Raw genomic sequence first — 15,609 nt, forward strand, 5'->3', positions numbered from 1 at the left:
GACAGAAACTGAAAGTTTGAAAGGCATGAAAGCATGGAAAGCAACTATGGATATCAGAGACAGTATGGGAGGAGGGCCAGAAATGACAGGGGGTGGCGGAGCAGAGTCAAGTAGAAAAAAAAAAAATCAATGGACAAAAAAATAGAAACATATCTGTAAATAAATAAATAAATAAATATTTAAAAACTGATTCATAAACTGGAAGCCACAATCCACCTCCAGCCTTTAGAAAGCACTAGATTATGGGAAGGCATAGGTCTGGCATACTTGGGTCTCCGGATTTGAGCCAGAAACTTCCCTAATGGGATGGCCTCACAAAAGGGCATGTTTTACCACTGCACCACTGTCTGCACCCACCCACCCCCACCCCTTTGTGGCTTTAAAGGAGGTATACAGGATCATTCCTAACAGCTGAAAGAGTTTACCCAAAAGACATTCATTCTCAAAAAAAGAGCAAGGAAATAATGAGAAAATATATTCAAAGTGTTAAGTGAAAAACAATTTCAACCAAGAATTCTTTACCTGGCAAGATCATCCTTCATATGGGAAGAAAAGACAAAAACATTCTTAGATAAACAAAACTTGAAAGAATTAACCAACACCAGACCAGCTCTCCAAGAAGTTCTGAATGGAGTGCTATTCCAGGAAAACTAAAGACAGACACACAGAAATGAGTCCAAAAAAAAAAAAGAAAACAACCAAGAAAATGGCCAACTTAATGGTAGGGACAAGTCCAGAGTTGAATGTTAACTTTCAGAATTTGAACAGAAAGATCGGACGGACCACAACAGAAGACTGAACTGGTGAAATAGAATTGCATGATTTTTGACTAAAACATTACTGATTTTCTTCTAGGTTTTGTTTTCCAGATTTAAGGATTTTTGTCTTTTCTTGAGCTGTTAATAGGTTCATCTACCTACTATTTAACAGAATCCTAACCTTTCTCTTGCCTGTAAGTTTTAAGCAAGTTTCTCTTAACATTTTTTATTTTGATTTATTAAAGCAAACACTGCTTTTCTTGAAATTAAAATATATATATATATTAAAAAATACCTATTTAATGACCTCAGTAAGCTACATGGCCTCAGATGCTACTTACAGTGTGTTCATTCTGTTCACTGAGTTTTATGCCTAAAGTCAGACATGTTCACAGATATGTATATATCAGCTGAACTTGCTATAGAAACTATTTAGGTTAATTAAGATATTTTATGAATTAATAAAATGGGAGGGGGGAAATAGACATGGAAAGCAATTGTAGATACCAGAGACTGGGAAGAGGGTGGGAAATGGCAGAAGGTGAGAAATAGGGAATCGAGGGGAAAATTTTTTTAAAAAGAAAAAAATATAAGAAACAAGAAATGGAAAATTATTTGTTGATGATAACATGTGTGGTAATATCCCTGATTAAACAAGACACATTGTATTCTGGATGGGAAATAGTATTTTGTATGCTGTGATGATCTACAGTGAATGAATGTAAAAGAAATACATTTAAACAAAAATAAATAAATTAAATTAAAATTAAAAAAACAGAGGTAATGCCACCAGATTCACAAAGAGAAAGCCACATGGACACAGACCATGTTACTCCGCCAAAAGTTCTGCCTTCCACCATTCTGTGATGCCTTTGGACTCCCCAGCCATCAGAACTGTGAGTCATAATAGATACTATTTTTTTTTTTACATTTTTCTTACACCTTTATAAAGTGTACACTTTTATAAACTTCATTTATTATAGAGTACTCTGAAAAGAAAAGTATGTACAGCCATTTGTTTTCATTAACACATCTATTCTGTCCTGTGATACTAGAAAGGCAGAATGTGTCTGGCACAAAATTAACCCCTAAGAGTTACAAATGAGAAAATCAACACTTTTTTAAAAATATTCTTATTTTTCTTATAGAAATATAAAAAACTGGCTTATGGGGAAAAGATTAAGCAAAATTTTTAAAAATACTTGAAATAAAAGAAGTAAATATCTTGTCTTAGAATACTTTTTGAATAATCAGTTGTTCTGCAGCTATAATATAAACTTGCTCTACTATATAAGAGATGTGATGATGGTGCTTATGTTTACTATTTAGTTCAGAGGTAGAACAGCAAAACATAACACAAAACTAGAGGTGGGGTAAACATTGCTAAGAGATTTCGGACTTGGAGGCTAAGAATAGACTTTGGATGGTATCACCAGGGATACTTCTCGGTGTACCAGCTGAATATTACTTGATTTTCACCATACTTTGTTAAAAAAAAAAAAAAAATTTTGCTTCCCTTTGAAGACAAACCTTCTCATTTCTAGTTCTAAGATAGAGGAGTTAATTTCCAAGCCTTCTAGACAACTGACTCCTTAAGATTTCTTTTTATTGATCTCCTGAATTAGATTCATTATTTCTTAGATTTTATTATTTTCTTTTTTCAGTATTCTGTTTTTATTTAGCTAAAATTTATTCTTGCATAATTTTTAAATGAAAAGTACATAAAAGATAGACTTGCTAACCGTATATCTCCCTAGAAATATCTGGAGAATGCCTCACACTTGGTCATTTCAATCATCTCCAATCATCTCTGGGAACCATATATGACTTGACCTTCACATCTGGTATGCTCAGTGTGATGCCACTGACTGCACTTCTTCTTAGGTGATGTCTTCTTTCTTATAATCTTGATTTTTGTTTGATAATTTTAGCAAAATAAAACTCTCCAAGTCTCAGCCAAGCCCAACTTTGCAATCTGAAGGTTCATGTAAATTTTCGGGAGCCTGAAGACTTATTTCTATTTAAATCCTTCTGTTCTCCTTCTCTGAATAACTCTCTTAGGTAAAATGAATCCCTCATGTTAATCTTTCTTCCATGTCTCATCATTTTTAATCTCATATTTTACCTGTTTTTGGCTTTTAGCTCAAATTTTAGAATTTTTTCCTTCAGCCCTTCTTTTGAATTGTTTTTATGTGAGTAAGCATATGTTTTTTTTATTTTTAATTACTCTTATTTTTCTAGTTATTTCTTTTTCATAGCAGCAGCCTCAGCTATAATTCAAATCCCTCAGGGAACTGAATTACAACTTTTTAGATGATCCTCTGTTTCCTGAATTATCCTTACAGTCACATTTGTTTGATCGCTCGTTTTTTGTGTGTTGTTGGCTTGCTGGACATGTTGGAAAGATGCTCAATTACCTGTTAATATTTATGAGTGATGACAATATTAATTACTATCAGTGAATGAAAGAACATTCACCATTATAAAGGTCAATTTCCTACTACAAGTCTTCCCCCTGCTTGGAAGAGCTGACTGCAACTTCTATTACTGGGTCAAGGTACACCCTCAGGCAAGTTCACTTTAGGATGAACAGTGGGGATTAAGCATGCCAATTGGATACCACTCTTCTTGTTAACATGGGAGGGCAGCCCTCTACAGAACAAACCGGTGAACTCTGAGCCCTAGGCCTTCCTAGACAGACAGTTCAACTGTTATAGTAGAAAGCATATGTGCTGTGGTTGCTAGTCTGCAAAAGGCAGTAAGGATTATGTACTCCAGCAGGAGGAATTCGTGAGAGAAGGAGGGAGGAAGGTAGGGGAGTGTGCAAAATAAGAAATTTCCATCCCATGAAAATGCATCTATTAAGAAAATAAATATATTTCTGATAAAGTTTTATTACAGGCAATACCGTGAATATCTTCAATAATAAACATAATAGGGGAAAAGTACAGAGTATTAGGGAAAAGATGAAAAGCAGCAGTTAATTACATTGCTGGGCGAGTAACAAGGGCTGCTTTGTTAGAAATCAGATGGTAGTTCTGAAGAAACTTTAATATACTCTTCTACTTATTTTCTTGATATGGTTCCACTATAAAGAACTACATAATATTAGAATCCTTGGGTCTTAGAGGCCCTTTTTTCTTAGTCTGCATTTGTTACTTATTTGAAATGGTTAACCACCTTCTAATCAACATTTCAGGCAGAAAAAATTATTTTCTAAGCCAATTCATTATTTTTGACAATTCTATTTATTAAACATGTATCTTATGTTGAATCAATATATTCATCCCCATTTTAAAAATCCCACCCAGAGCTGCATAAATAAGCCTATTTGCCACATAATAGCATAGTAGATGTGAAGGGCCAGCATGATACCCCACCCCTTCATGATATACAGTCTCAGTTCTGTTTGTAAAAAAAAAAAAAGAAAAGAAAGAACTCTGAGGAAATTTACTATGTATACATTCTCATCTCTGAATCCACTAATACAGTGGAAGAAAACTGGGATCAAGGAGAAAAACACTAGTAAATTAGAGACAGCCAAATGCACTCAATAAAATTTGATTCTTGAAAACTAAAATTCTTTGGTCTTCATTTACAAGAAAATATTGTATGTGAATAAAATGTGCAATGCCCACATATCCTTATTTGTATAAATAACAGTCTGTATTATCTTTTAAGTGAATTATTAAAAGATCCATTTTTTCTATATCTTCAGAAAAGGTTGGTAGAAGTAATTGAGTGCTAAATGTTTTTTAAAGAAAGGGGCAAGACATGTAAATCTTTTCTAAATTAGAATCAAACTTTTTTATAGGCAAAGAAAAAATATTATTGGACTCTTTTTTATTAATTCATTTCTATGAGACACAGAGAGAGGCACCCCCAACAGGGCCCCTCATGCTGCAATCTACCTCAGCCTCAGCCTGCCTGGATCACAGGGATAGGCCCCACACCCGGCATGCCAAGGAAGGTCCCCAAATGTGAACGCAGGACCCTTTCCATGAAGGTATAGTTTCCACTGTGCCCTGAACTCTACTTCTTAAATGCACCTGTTCCTGTACATTCTCATTTTGAGGGAAAATGTTCATCACTATTTTAGACTTTATGTACAAAAGAAAACATATGATGTTGACTTACATATTCAAATCCAAGAAATCAAATTTATGTTTTTTCCTTCTTTGTTTTTTAAGTTTTACTGCAGGGTATTTGCACTCACCAGAGAGAGACAAAGGGGCAGAAAGAGAAGGTGAGAGGGGAAGAGAGAGAGCACTCCCCAGAGAAGCATGGTCACACTGCAATCCTTTCTCCTCCATTTCTCTATCCTGTCAGGATTCTGGACATGCACACACATGAGATTTTCAAGCCACAAGACCAGGGTTCAAATCGATCGGTCATCTAGCTCCCTTAACCACCAGGCCTAGAAGCCAATCCCTTTTCAATTTTTTCAATCACATTTCCTAATAATGCATTTTGTACAAGGAAAACAAAACAAAACAAAAAAAAGTAGTAAGTAGCATGAGGCATCCAAATACTCCAAAATGTACATGGATAGCTTTATTCATCTTCTAACTCTGGCCTTTAGTGTTGGGCAAAGTAGGGCAGCCTGTTTGTCAGCTGACTGCTACCCTCCTCCACCCTTTGCATCTTGAGCACACAGTCTAATGACCACAGGATTAAAAGCCATCCTTTGACTCTTGCACTCTCCCACCTTGATCGTTCTCCTGGTGGATCAATGAAGTTGATAATATTTAAGACTCTCTGGAATATGAAATAGCATAAAAGAATGTAGAGAAAAATCTATTTGAATGCTACTAAGAGAAAAACTGGAAATTAAAATGTCAAGAAGCAGAGACAGGAGCCAGTTGGTGGTATGGAAGGTAAGGCACTGGACTTTCACATGGTCAACTGTGGTTCAAATCTTTGACCTGGCCACTCATTTTCTCTTTCTCTGTTACTCTGTCTCTCTATGCTGAGTGTATGTGCCTTATAGAAAATAAAATAATGATAATGATGATAGTAATAAATCATTCTTTTTTAAAAAGTAACAAATCTATGTGTCTATATCCCTGATATTTACAAGGCAATCAGAGATCTATGGCTGTCTTTTTAAAATGTAAAACTGTTTTCCTTGATTTTAATATTCAATAAGACACAGATAAATGAAACCATTTAGTGAAAAATAAAATGAACTATCACATCCTTTAATAATGAATAGGAGTCACTCAATTTCCCACTTTTATAATTTCTCAAGACTAAAAGAGTGCTACACTCACATTCCCACAGACAATATGCTTTGGTTCTTCCAATGAAGAGGTAGAGAGTCTAGACCAACTCAAAGTATTCATTTGGGATTCAAATTTTCTATGTCACAACAGGTTTGTTTTTTGGTTTTTGGTTTTTTTTAGAGAGGTTTTTGCTATAGGGCACGTGCACTCACCAGAGAGACAGAGAAAGACAGATAGACAGAAAGTGAGAAATCACACGCCAGGGAGGATGGCCACGTGCAATCCCTTCTCCTCCATTCTCCTCTTGGGATCTTGGGCACGCACGCACATGCGCCCGGCGTGAGTTTAAGCCACCAGGTCTGGGATGCGAACTGCAGTCGACTACATGGGAGTCCAGTGACATAGCCATTATGCTAACTGCTGGTGCCAGTCACAATAGGTTTTGTAAATAGAATGAGGTCTTGATTTTCACTCATTGTATTTGATAATTTTCCCTCTAATAATTTTTTACATTTATTCTATTGAAACCTAACTTGTCCCCTAGTTAATGACTTCATAGATGCAAACACTTAATTTGAGCATTAATGTTTTGTGTTATAATATCTTAAAAAGCAAAATTTTGTGATCAGAGAAGAAGAAAGAGTTCATATCACTGATTCATAAAGGATACTGTCAATGGGACCAGCAGTTGGCATAATGGCTATGTCTCTGGACTCCCATGTAGTCAACCATGTTTTGAGTCCTGGATCCGGTGGTGTAAAACTCACACCAGGCACGTGTGCGTGCGTGCCCAAGATCCCAAGAGAATAGAGGAGAAGGGACTGTGGTGTGACCATCCCCTTTGGGGGGGGATTTCTCACTTTCTGTCTCTCTGTCTCTATCTTTCTGGTAAGCACATGTACCCTATAGCAAAAACCTCTCCCCCCACCACAAAAAAGATACTGTCAATTTATTTTCTCCATTTCTTTTCTATTGCTCAAGCTGTTTAGTTACAGTTCACAGATCAATGAAATTATAATAGAATTGATCCCATTCATAATTCTGTGGTAGTTGTGTAAGAAATCTTCCTAGTATTAAAAAAGAACTTACAGACACTATTTCAGAAATGGTACTTACCATATAGGTAAAATACAATAGTTCATAAAGTCATGGAGAAAAGTAATTTTAAAACTTACAGCACTGAAATTTCAGAGAGCAATTTTCCTGCTTTCCCACTCAGTTTCCTGCTCTTTCTTGTTTGCTTTATCATACGCCCCCCCCACCACCACCTGCTTATGCAAATACACTTCCCTCCACAAGCCCTGGAGACACTGCTTGCCACAACGGCCTCTTCGTTGTCTGTTGAACTGTAGAGAACAGGAATAGGAAAAGAGAAAATAAAGTTAAATTATCTCAATTTGATTCCCAAAATAGAACTCTGATGGAAAGAAGGAGGAGGGGAAGGAGGGAAGGTATTATAAGCATGCCTGTTTCACATGGAGAGAAAAGTTTAAAGATCAAGAGAGTTCACCAAAGCTAGAAAGTCTGTCAGAGTCAGGACTGGAGTCAGTATCTTCTGAGCTTAGCTCTCTCCCCACATAATTGTGGGTCTTCTCTATAAATTTCCAAAATTGTTAATGTCTGTTAACACATCTCTTATCCTTCCTTCCATCACAAAGGGGAAAATCTTGATAGAACCAAAATATGCAAAATTTGAAATGTTTCATAAAATTTTCCGGCACATATATTCCATGTTTCCAAAATTAGTTATGTTAGGGTAATTTCTATACACAAGCAAAATTAATCTATTGGATTGTTGGGAAAGTTATGAAGCATTTTTGCATAGAAAAACATGGAAAAATACATCATGACTTTCTGAACAACTTAATACTTTCATAGCATAAATTTGTGCCACTTTTTTTCTTTTAAGTTTAGATATTACTTAAAATCTAAAGTAATTTTAGATTACTAAAATTAATTTTAGATTAGATTGATTAATCAGGATAACCTAATTCATTAGCAGGTGGTGTGATGGTTAAGGCACTGGACACCCTCCTGGAAGGTCACTTTTCAAGTCTCAGACCTGGTGGTTTGAAACTCATGCAGGAGGGACTAGCAGTGGGCATAATGGCCATGTCACTGGACTCCCATGTAGTTGACCATGGTTCAAGTCTCAGACCCAGTGGCTTAAACTCATGCCAGGCGCATGTGCATGCATACCCAAGATCCCGAGAGGAGAATGGAGGAGAAGGGATTGCGGTGTGGCCATCCCCCCCTGGGGAGTGATTTCTCGCTCTCTGTCTCTCTGTCTCTCTCTGTCTGTCTTTCTGGCAAACACATGCACCTATAGTGCTCTGTCTTGCCTGCTCCCTCTCTACGCAGCAAGCACATACATGCACTGGCTATAAAAAAATTATTTAAAAAAAGGGACCAGCAGTTAGCATAATAGCTATGTCACTGGACTCCCATGTAGTCGACTGCAGCTCACGTCCCAGACCCAGTGGCTTAAACTCACACCAGGCGCGTGCGCGTGCATGCCCAAGATCCCAAGAGGAAAAAGGAGGAGAAAGGATTGTGTCATGGCCATTTTCCCTGGGGGGGGAGGGGGGATGATTTCTTGCTTTCTGTCTCTCTGACTCTGTCTTTCTGGTGAGCATACGCACCCTATAGCAAAAATCTCTCAAAAAATATTAAAAAAATAAAATTTTAAGTATAACTAAGCCTGAGCAACCTTAAATTATGAAGAGCTTGAAAAATTTAGTCTGTAGCACTGAAAAGATATGTCATGGCACTCCCAACAAGCAGTCTCAAACCCATTATATCAAATCTGACTTTTTGTTGCAATTCACAGCTTGATCATCCAGAGAAATGTTACTTGCACATTATTATTCAGCACAATCTCATCAACTTTATCCTTTAGCAATGACCTTATGATAAGAAATTAAGCCCTTTGAAATAGCATTTGTAATTAATCCATTTCCATAAGATTAACATGTCAAATATCACAAGAATACATGTAGCAGTCTTTTGAAGCTTAAAATCCCCTGGTCACATTTCACTTAAACCGTACAAAGTATTATCACAATGTAATCAGCAGAATGCTGAATTGCTAGGTGGCCTCTGCGTTTTATTCACTCATGTATTCATTCATTCAACAAATATTTATTAATACATGCTTCAGGCATTACACTGTTGAAGTCTAAAGAAACAGAAAAATATTGCTAAGTCCTTGATCTGACATCATTCACAACCTAGGAGTTAAGATAGGCTTGTTTAAATGAAAAGTTTGGTAGCTACAAAAGATATAAGTGGAGTTTAGAAGTCTTAGAAGCATAGAGTCAGGAATGCAACTTCTACTATAAAACAAGAGGAAATAACACTCTATGAGCAGAGACTAAAAAATTATGCAAACACTTCAAGTGGAACTATGACACACTATCCTGTACTGCATCTTCCTATCTCCTAAAGTAAATGCAAAAGTAACTCCGAATAAGAAACTAGCAGAAAACAAAATTAGAAAAGCAGATCTCACATATATCTTGAAGGTCCTTGCTCACTGTGCTGAGTGAGGAAGAGATTTGGGCTTTACCCACGTGGTCAGAGGTCACTCAAAGTTTCTAAGTAGTGATGCCACATAAGACACATGTTTTGGAATGATAAGTATGGTGACTTGTGTAGAGAATAAACTGTATGAGAAGAAACCAGAGCTAGAAAGACTAACTAGAAAGCTATTGGATTAACCCCAGTGAACACTCAAATAAAAATAACAATTGAGTAAGATAAGAGTTGTTACCAAGGCAATAGAAAAGGAGAGGTAGGGACAAAGTTAAAAAATATTTAGGGTGTAGGGTCCAGCAGATGGTGTGGTGGTTAAGGCACATGTCCAACACAGTTTGAGTTTTGGACCTGGTAACTTGCTTTCTCTCTCTCTCTCTCTCTCTCTCTCTCTCTCTCCCCCCTTCTCCCTCTCCCTCATTCTCTATACAAAATTTTAAAAGATAATAATATTAATAAATAAAATTCTTAAAATATTTAAGGTAGACATCAAAATATGGTAACATTGAGTGAATTAGTAACTAAACATAGATTATGAGGTTATCATGTTTACTTTCCTTTTTATTTTTCATGTTTCCTGACTTAAATGTCTAAGTGAATTAACTACTTCAGAGATGAGGGACCATAACCAAAATTGGGGGGGAAAAATGTGTTTTGGGGGAGATGAAATGTAGCAGCATTAGTTGGAAAAACACACAGGAGTTTTATAAGGGAATTGTAAGTTCAGGAGAAAGAAGTGGAGGGCTGGAAGAGCAGAGGGAGTGAGGCTAGAAATGAAGATTTTGAGCCCTTGGCAGATAGAGGGCACTTGCAATCATATTACCAAATAAAATTGCCTAAGAAGAGAATGTAAAAGATAAGTAAAGTATTAAATTGTCTTCTTTAGGGCCTCTTAAAACATCTATGACTTTTGCGATGTGAAAAGTACAATTCAACTGGAAAGTACCCAATATTTATTACCCTCACTCTTCTAAAGCAATGGCAAAACTGAGAAGCATGCAACGCTGCTGGCATTAGCGCTTTACTACTTCACTCACTTGTTGCTGAGGCATGGAGTGGAAAATAGGATCTCAAAAGAAGAAGAATTTTTTTTCTTAATTTATATTTAGAAGAATATTAATAAATAATCAGAAATTCCCAGGACTAGGTTAAAGAGAAGCTAATTCAGGAAACTACCAAAAGGTAACAGTGTTGATAATATTCTGATGGTTTTACAAAGTTATACAGTTGGAAAACAGTGATAACAGTGAGTACATTTATTAATGCCACTGGAGTAACACACTCTGCTAAAAGGTTTATGTGCGGTAGTTCACTTAATCCTCATAACAAACCTATGACTTAAATATTATTACATTTTATACATGAGATATAAAGATTGAATATCTTCCTCAAAGTTAGCAAAGCCAATAAATGAAAGAAATGAAATTTGAATCAAAGACTTTGTAATTCCAAGGTATTTTTCTCTTAACCACTAAACAATCGTTGCTATCTGTATTAAATACTTTCTGATTGTTAGGTTCAGTTTTTTGTTTTATTTTTTTGTTTTTTGGGTTTTGGGGGTTTTTTGGTTTTTGGTTTTTTGTTTTGTTTTGTTTTTGCTTTGTTGTAGTTTATTTTCTTTTACCTTGAATAAAGTCATAGAAAAATTGTTTGGTTTAGCTCTCAGCAGCCCACTCCTGAGCTCTTGAGGAAGCTTGCCTTCTTCTGGGCTACCCGATCTTTCTTTTGGGCAAGGGACATCTTGGGATGATTCCGCCTCTTCTTTTAACTTCTTTCTTGGGTTTCTTTTCATAGACTGGGTTCTCTCGTATAGCAGTGAGCTTTCTTACACATCTCCTCCATATCTGGAGTCACATTGTTCTTTATGTACTGAGAGAACTGTTTCTTGTAAGCGTCTTCATCTTCTTCCATTAGGTAACACATGTAGTCTGCAACGTCCTGGCCCATGATGTGCTTCCGATGGACTTCTGCATTAAATTCCTTGCTTTCAGAATCATAACCAGGGAATCGTTTGGTACTGTGAGGGATAGATAAGAATCCATCCACCACCCCATTCAGGGCCCCAAAAACTTTATTGCCAGTGGTAGTTCTGGCAAGGGCTGCATCCAAATAACAGGTGAAGGCACCAGGTTGACCATCGATGCTTTCTATATTGTATCATCTCCGGTCACTTTTACTTGACCTTCATAGATCTTGTCCATGGTAAACCTATTGAGAAGCCTGCGGGCCAGCAGCAGGCCAGTGCAATACGCTGCAGCACCATTTGTCAGGCCAGCCTTCACACCAGGTTTTGGTAGTTCATGCACATAAGCTGTGCAGACTCTCACATCCCCTTCTGTGCAGGCATAAGCAATCTGACAAATGATATCTCTGTTAGTTACACGAACTATCATCCTGTATTTGGGTGTGTTGTACTTATTTCTATCCTGGATCACCAAGCATTTCCAAGCATAGTAATCAGTTTTACCCTCTCGTCGTCTTCTAAATTTCACTTGGTATTTCTTAAAGTAGGCCTTATTCTTGACAACGTTAACAAATCCCATCCTGCGAAACAGAGACCCTTGGCCATGGCCGACCTGCAGGCCCACAAACACTGCAGGGGGAAAAAAGCTAGGTTCAGTTTTTCACATTAAGTAAAAGAAGCTAAGTTCACTATGACCATTTATTTGTATTCAATATTGTAACAGAACTTGAAGCCAAGGAAATTAGGCAAGCAAAAAAAAAAAATTTTCAAAAGGACCCAGATTTTAAAAGAAGCATCAGAACTGTATTCAAAGACAACATGGTCTTGTACATAAAAAAAAAAAAAAAAAAATCCTAGTGAATCCTCAAAAAAAAAACCCTATTAGAATCAAAAAGTGAGTTCAGAAAGGTCGTAGTACATAACACACACAAATGAACTGTGATTCTATATATTTATAATTAAGAGACTGAAAATAAAATTAAGAAAACAATTCCATTCTCAATAGCAGTAAGGACAAATGCTTAACATTAGGTTAGTACAAAAGTAATTACAGTTTTGCATTGTTGAAATTTGCTATTTGATATTGGATACACTCTTAAATAAATGTAGTTATGTCATATATCATTTTAATGCACATTCCTTGCTTTATGTTTTATTGCTAATTATTTATGGTTCTTATTTTATATGTACTTTAAATTATGGAGACGATGTTAGACAAAAAGCAAATTTCAGTGATTTTCTTATCTGAGTTCAGAATAGGTCATAAAGCAGCAGAGACAACTGGCAACATCAACAGCACATTGACCCAGAGACTGCTAACAAACCTATAGCAAATTGGTAGTTCAAGAAGTTTTGCAAAGGAAATGAGAGCCTTGATGATAACAAGCGAAGTGGCCAGCCAGTATCTGAAGTTGACAATGACAATCCGAGACAAATCACTGAAGTTGATCCTCTTACAACTAAGTAAGAAGTTACTGAAGAACTCAACATCCACCATTTTATGGTCATTCAGCATTTGAAGTCAACTGGGAAGACAAAAAAGCTCGATAAGTGGGTGCCTTATGACCTGACTGAAAATAAAAAATAAAAAATAAATTGTAGTTTTGACTTTTTTCTGTTTGAAGTGCCCTGTCCTCTGATTCTTCAAAACAACAACAAACCACTTCTTGATCAGATTGTGACATGCGATGAAAAGGGATGACCAACTTTTCAAGTCATGACCAGTTCAGTCAACTGTGGTTGAAATGAGAATAGGCTCCAAAGCACTTCCAAAACTAAACTTGCCATTAAAAATGTCATGGTAGATGTTTGTTAGGGTCTCATCCACTACAGCTTTCTGAATCTCAGCAAAAGCATTACATCTCAGAAGTATGCTTAGCAAATTAGTGAAATGCACTGAAAACAATAACACCTGAAGCTAGCATTGGTCAACAGAAAGTGCACAATTCTTCTTCATCACAATACCTTACCATAGGTCACACATTTCAGAAGCTGAATAAACTGGGCTATGAAGTTTTGCTTCATCTGCTATATTATAGTGCATTTAACTAAAGAAGAATAAGACATGTACACAGAAAACTACAAAACATCATTGAACATTTTTAAAAGCCTAAACAAGTCTAGCCACAGTGATGCAGAAAGTAACACACTGCTTTGCAATGCCATACTATCAATCAGGGTTCAGATCCCTAGTTAAACTAAAACATGCTTAGGCATTCACTAACTGTGTGACCCTAGCTGGCTGGAAGGCTGGGAGAGGGCACCACAGCATGATGGGACCTTGTTATAAGTGTTTTTCTGTGTCTCTCTGTCTCTTTCTCACTCTCATGCTCTCACATGTTCTCTCTTGCTCTCTCTCTCTCCCTCATGAAAGAAATATTTTTTTAAAAGCCTAAACAAATAGAAATACATTTCATATTCATGGCTCAGGAGATACATGCTGTTGAAATTTCAATACCCCGAAATTGATCTACAGATGCAATACAATCTATCAAAATCCCTCCTGGTTCAAATGCAGAAATTGATGAACTAATTCAAAAATTCATGTGGAAATGCAAAGGACTGAATATAAATAAGCAATCTGAAAAAGAACAAAGTTGAAAGACTTATATATTTTATTTTAAAACTTATCACAAAGTAGTGAAGGGTGGTACTGGCATAAAGACAGACATATAGGTCAATGTAGCAGAACTAAGAATTCAGAAATAAACCTTACTTTATGGTCAATTGATTTTCAGCAAAGGTGACAAGAAAATTCAATACTCTCTTTTTCTTTTTTCTTTTTCTTTTTTTTTTTGGTTAGTGTCAGAGGGTATGTATGCTCACCAGAGAGAGAGAGAGAGGAGAAATGTAAGATATCATTCCCCAAGGGGGAAAGCCATGCTGCAATCACTTCTCCTCCATTCTGCTCCTGAGATTTTGGGGCATGCATCTACATGTGCACCCAACCTGATCATCAAGCAGATATGTCTAGGACATGAACCACAGTTAGCTAGGTGGGAGTCCACTGCCCTAACCATCATGCCACCTTCAGGCCTCAAGAATACTGTACTTTCAATACATAATGCTGTGACAACTAGATGTGAACATGAAAAAAAATAGGATAATAATCTGTATCCCTAACTCACACCATAAACAAATTCAAAATGTATTGTAACCCTAAATGTAATAACTAAAACTTTATAACTCTTGGGGGGAAATTAAAACATTGGAGTAAATCTTTGTTACCTTGCATTTAGCACTGGTTTCATAGATATGACCAATAACAAAAGAAAAATAGACAAATTGAAATTTATCAAAAGGACAACTATTTTTACTTCAAAATACCTCACGAAAATGAAAAGACAATGCATAGGGGAAATATTTGTAAACCACGTATCTGGTCAAAGTCTTATATCCAGAACATATTAAGAACTCTAACAATTCAACAATACATCCCAAGACAAAACACTTGAATAATATTTTCCAAAGAAAATAGATAATAGGTATATGAAGATATGCTCAACATCATGAGTCATTAGGAAAATGCAAGTCAAAATCATAAAATACCACCTCAAACACAATAAAATGGCAATAATCAAAAAGTTAGACAGTGTAGGTAAGGAAGTGTAGAATCTGAAACACTCATACAGTGCTGGTGGAAAAGTTAAGTGGTACAACCACTTTGGAAAACAATGGGAAGTTTCCTCAAAATGCCGAACACAGAATTACACTTGACTCAACAATTTTATTCTTTGGCATTTACCCAAGAGAAATTAAAACATATGACCACATGAAGACTGCATAGATGTTCACAGTAGCATTATTCACAATCATCAAGAAGCGAATGTCCATCAACTGATGGATAAACAAAATGTTAAATAATACAAAAGAAATTATTCTGTCATAAAAAGGAATTAGATATTTATTCATGATACAAAATACATGAATCTTGAAAACGTGCTCAGTGAAAGAAGCCAGACACAAACTGCCACATACAGGATTCCATTCATATGAATATAGGCAGAAATATAGACAGAGATTCCAGAATATGCAATCCTGAGATACAAAGAGTAGATTAATGTTAAACTTCCCCAGTCTCTTTTCTCTCTGGAGAAGGTTAAATAATACTCCATTGTATGTATATGTC

General features: G+C 36.2%; 1 pseudogene; it reads right to left on the bottom strand.

Annotated features, from left to right (window-relative positions):
* Positions 1–11,173: 11,173 nt before the first annotated feature.
* On the bottom strand, positions 11,174–12,060 carry LOC102501188 (60S ribosomal protein L5 pseudogene; annotated as a pseudogene).
* Positions 12,061–15,609: the final 3,549 nt, after the last annotated feature.

Source organism: Tupaia chinensis, unplaced genomic scaffold (genome assembly GCF_000334495.1).
Source record: "Tupaia chinensis unplaced genomic scaffold, TupChi_1.0 Scaffold000691_1, whole genome shotgun sequence".
NCBI classification, from domain to species: domain Eukaryota; kingdom Metazoa; phylum Chordata; class Mammalia; order Scandentia; family Tupaiidae; genus Tupaia; species Tupaia belangeri.